Source organism: Octopus sinensis, linkage group LG9 (assembly GCF_006345805.1).
Source record: "Octopus sinensis linkage group LG9, ASM634580v1, whole genome shotgun sequence".
NCBI lineage: Eukaryota > Metazoa > Mollusca > Cephalopoda > Octopoda > Octopodidae > Octopus > Octopus sinensis.
Window position 1 is genome coordinate 4,652,569 of NC_043005.1, and position 5,335 is coordinate 4,657,903.

The 5,335-nt window shown below is 39.9% G+C and overlaps 1 long non-coding RNA gene across 1 annotated transcript in view; it reads left to right on the top strand.

Moving 5' to 3' along the window:
* The first annotated feature begins 495 nt into the window (after positions 1-495).
* LOC115215861 overlaps positions 496-5,335 on the top strand; it is a 29,345-nt gene continuing 24,505 nt past the window's right edge. The window contains exon 1 of the long non-coding RNA XR_005000558.1: positions 496-734. This is a non-coding gene — a long non-coding RNA (uncharacterized LOC115215861). The remainder of the gene's footprint in view (positions 735-5,335) is intronic.

A 5,335-nucleotide genomic window follows, 5' to 3' on the forward strand; every position in this document is an offset into this window, starting at 1 on the left:
GCAAAAGAAACCGATAGAATAAGTACTAGGCATACAAAGAATAAGTCCTGGGGTCGATTTACTCGACTAAAGGCGGTGCTCCAGCATGGCCACAGTCAAATGACTGAAACAAGTAAAAGAGTAAAAGAGTATATATATACATGTGTGTGTGTGTGTCCGTCCGTATATGTATGTATATATATGTATCTATATATGTATGTGTGTGTATATATATATTATATTATATTATATTATATTTGATATGTATACACACACACACACGTAAGTCGTCTAAAAGTCCGTAAGTCAGAAAAAAGATACACGCCTATATATCTGTCAATGGAGTGGGTGTGAGACTGTACAGCCCCGATTGCGTGTGCGCGAACGCGTTTCTGTGTGTACGTACGTATGTATGTATGTATTGTGTTGTGTGTGTTGTGTGTGTGTGTGTGTGTGTGTGTGTGTGTGTGTGGTGTGAGCTTGCTCCCCTTAACCTTTTCTCGCAGGTCAGTGACAATGAATTGTTGTCATAACACAATTGACGAATGAAACGGCATTTCGAAAGCAGTCAATAAATACATCGAGACTCAAAGCCAAGCTTCAATGCTTTCAGTCTCAGCCGTCAGAATAAGAGACAAAGTGAAAGAGACAGGTTGAACCAATCCCGCTTCTCTTCCCAGCTTACCTTCCACTCTTCAACATGAACCGAATCCTCCTCTGTTTCATAGCCATTTCTCTTCTCTCCATCTGTCAATGTGAGTACACAACAATTATTTCTTCATCTTACACTTGTATTTCTCTTGTGTAATTTAAAAGTAAAAAAAAAAAACGCTTTCAAACAGTTTTATATATGAGGAAATATTTATATTTATTTTATTTCATTTTGAATAGGTATTTATTTAGTTCTTGGGAAATTGGTCGATTATTATTCACGTTCTTGACAGTTTAAACTTTTTTTTAGGAATGAGCCAAAAATTTTATATTTAAATCACAGAATATATACGTCACAAAACTGGTTGTACACTTGTCATTTTTTTACATATGGTTTTACAAACGTCTCTCCTCATCCATCCATAGTACATGACCATACCAACGCAAACAACTCTCTATATATGTATAGATATATATGTATACACACACACACACACATGTGCACGTGTGTGTGTGTGTTTAGTAAGAGAGGGTGAGTGAGATTTATAAATTGGATATATAAAATACATCAGTGAATGAAGCTTTTACATTGATCCCTTGATCTCTTGTTCACACAAATATACTTTATTCTTTAAACTTCCAACAAAAACTGATTTATTGTTGTCATAGCAACAGCCATCTATTGGAAATACCAATGCCATAAACTGAAGATTTTACTTGGAATACTTTTTTCTGTCCTTTTTCTTTTCTCTTTTGTTTTTAGACAAAAACGTATCGTAAATGCATTATCAAAATTCTGCTTAACATTTAGAAGCGCATACTGCTGCACACATATGCACGTCGCACTGGTCTCTCTCTCTCTCTCTCTCTCTCTCTCTCTCTTTCTCTCTCTCTCTCTCTCTCTCTCTCTCTCTCTCTCTTACTCAATAACTATCAATCAACAGGAGTGGCTGTGTGGTAAGTAGCTTGCTTACCAACCACATGGTTCCGAGTTCAGTCCCACTGCGTGGCACCTTGGGCAAGTGTCTTCTACTATAGCCTCGGGCCAACCAAAGCCTTGTGAGTGGATTTGGTTGACGGAAACTGAAAGAAGCCCGTCTATATATGTATATATATGTATATGTTTGTGTTTGTCCCCCTAGCATCGCTTGACAACCGATGCTGGTGTGTTTATGTCCCCGTCACTTAGCGGTTCGGCAAAAGAGACCGATAGAATAAGTACTGGGCTTACAAAGAATAAGTCCTGGGGTTGAGTTGCTTGATTAAAGGTGGTGCTCCAGCATGGCGGCAGTCAAATGACTGAAACAAGTAAAAGAGTAAAAGAGTATATATATGTGTGAAAATATGTGTGTATATATGTATGTATGTATGTATGTATGTATGTATGTATGTATGTATGTATGTATGCATGTATGTATGTGTGTGTGTATGTATGTTTGTATGTATGTATGTATGTGTGTGTGTGTGTATGTATGGTAATGCAAACAGGAAAAATAGAATTCAAAATATATGTATACTTTTGTTAGTATTTAGCAAAAGCAACAGAGTGACTCAAAAGCTGAGAGATTTGTGCATCGGGACTTATCAACTATATATGTGTGTATGTGCATATATTATATATATATATATATATATATATATCATCATCATCATTGTTCGACCGTGGTCGATCAATGGAATTTACCATGCTACGCCAGACTTCACGTCCATCATGGCATTACGGAGGTCCTGTTGCTGGATGCCTGTATCCCTGGAGATTACTTCAGGTAGGAGAGTGTCGCCCTCTGGTATTGAGAGAAGATGGCTTCCAGAGGAGAAGAGTAAAAATTACTCTTTTTTCAGTCTACAGCAATGTCCAGCAAACTTGACTCTCTTACCTTTCACAAGAGATGACACAGGTGGTAGTTTCCCATATATTTGCATTTTGGTTGGATGGCGCTTCCACGAGAGATTTTGAGCTCTCATAAGGAGGCGAGTGTAGGTTCCATCCAACCGCCTCTCAAGCTTCTTTGATAACGTCCAGGTTTCTGAGAGCCATATAGTAGAATATATATATATATATATATATATATATATATATATAATATATAGCGCTAAGAGTACCATACGAGTGAGATTGGGGCCAGAGCAACAAGTTGGCCTCTGAGCCAATGGCACGTTAAAAACACCATTTGAGCATGATCGTTACCTGCGTCACCTTACTAGCACTTGTGCTGGTGGCACTTGAAAAAAACATTCGAGTGAGGTCATTGCCAGTGCCACTGGACTGGCTCCTGTGCAGGTGGCATGTAAAAGCACCCCTACACTCTCAGAGTGGTTGGTGTTAGGAATGGCATCCAGCTGTAGTAATTCTGCCAGATCAGATTGGAGTCTGGTGCAGCCATCTGGTTCACTAGACCTCAGTCAAATCGTCCAACCCATGCCAGCATGGAAAGCGGACGTTAAACAATGATGATGATGATGTGGTGAAAGTTGGCTTATAGGGTTACCCTGGGTTTCTCGCTATAAAGGATACCTCTATGGTATATCTTCATACCTTAAGCCCAACAAGTCTTAGGGTCTCAAGACATACCGTAAAGGTATCTTTTATGACAGGAAACCCAGGGTAACCCTATAAAGCCAGCCTTCACAAGTAATAAATATATATATGTGTATATATATATAATATATATATATAATATATATATATATATATATATAGGCGTAGGAGTGGCTGTGTGGTAAGTAGCTTGCTTTCCAACCACATAGTTCCAGATTCAGTCCCACTATGTGGAACCTTGGGCCAGTGTCTTCTACTATAGCCTCGGGCCAACTAAAACCTACCAAAACTGAAAGAAACCCGTCATGTATATATATATATATATATATATTGTGCGTGTGTGTGTATTTGTATGTCCCTATTTGACAACAAATGCTGGTGTGTTTATGTCCCTGTAACTTAGTAGTTCATCAAAAGAGACCAATAAAATTAGTACTAGACTTGCAAAGATAAGTCCTGGATTGATTTCTTCAACTAAAGGTGGTGCTCCAGCATGGCCACATTCAAATGACTGAACAAGTAGAAGAAATATAAGAAATTATCATACACACACACACACACACACAAATATGTCTGTGTGTGGGTTCATAAAACAGTAACCATAAATGGTGTTTAAATTAGTGACAGCTGGTTCAATGTTTACACACACACATATGTGTGTGTATACATGGTATATATATATATATATCGTAGGGCGAGATGCCGTGCTTGAGGAGACCTCAGTTCATCAACATCAACATCAATATCAAAATCAAATGAAATTACAATCACATAGAAATTGTAGTGGTGACCCCTGTGCCGGTGGCACGTAAAAAGCACCGTCCGAATGTGGCCAATCCCAGTGCCGCCTCGACTGGCTTCTGTGCCAGTGGCACATAAAAAGCACCCACTACCCACTAGGAGTTGTTGGGGTTAGGAAGGGCATCCAAATCAGATTGGAACCTGGTGCTGCCTCCTGGCTTCCCAGACCCCAGTTGAACCGTCCAACCCATGCTAGCATGGAAAACGGACGTTAAACGATGATGATGATGATATATGTGTGTGTGTGCTTTAAATGCATATATGTGTGGATGTGCAAAAAGGAACAAAACAATTAAATAGCAAAAAGAATAACAGAAATCTAAATAATTTATATATTTGTTTATGTTATATTTCTTTGTTCTTTTTTTTTACGGGTTTCTTTTTAATTAAAATCTTAATCTCAGCATTTTAGTCTCTCATTAAAAGTGTAGATTCTTTGCTTGAAGAGTTATGGAATTTCTATGGAACTTATTACCAGAATAGATGTATGTGTGTACGTGTGTATGTCCTTGTATGGGAGTGTTTCTGTGCATATATGTATGTATGTGTGTGTGTGCGTGAAGGTGCATGGCTCAGTGGTTAGAGCGTCAAGCTTACAGTTGTGATGTGTGAGTTTGATTCCTGGACTGGGCTGCGTGTTGTGTTCTTGAGCAAGACACTTTATTTCACTTTGCTCCAGTTCACTCAGCTGTAGAAATGAGTTGCGACGTCACTGGTGCCAAGCTGTATCGGCCCCTTTTGCCTTTCCCTTGGATAACATTGGTGGCGTGGAGAGGGGAGGCCGGTATGCATGGGTGGTTGCTGGTCTTCCATAAAAACAACTCTAGGTTGTGCGTTTGCCAGCGAGGTGCATTGTACATCAGAGAGGAACCTCTTAGGTGCACCCATGGTCATTCACGACCGATGAGGTCAAATTTTTTATTGGTGCCTTGACTAGTTTCCATGCTGGTGGCACATAAAAAGTATCATCTGATCGTGGTCGATGCCAGCTCCTCTGGCCCCTGTGCCAGTGGAATGTAAAAAGCACCCACTACACTCACGGAGCGCTTGGCATTAGGAAGGACACCCAACTGTAGAAACACTGCCAGATAAGACTGTGGCCTGGTGCAGCCTCATGGCTTCCCAGACCCCAGTCGAACCATCCAATCCATGCCAGCATGGAAAACGGACATGTTAAACGTGATGATGATGATGATGATGGATGATAATATATATCTCTTTCACTTGTTTCGACCCGGAACTTATTCTTTGTAAGCCCAGTACTTATTCTATCGGTCTCTTTTGCCGAACCGCTAAGTGACGGGGACATAAACACACCAGCATCGGTTGTCAAGCAATACTAGGGGGACAAACACAGACACACAA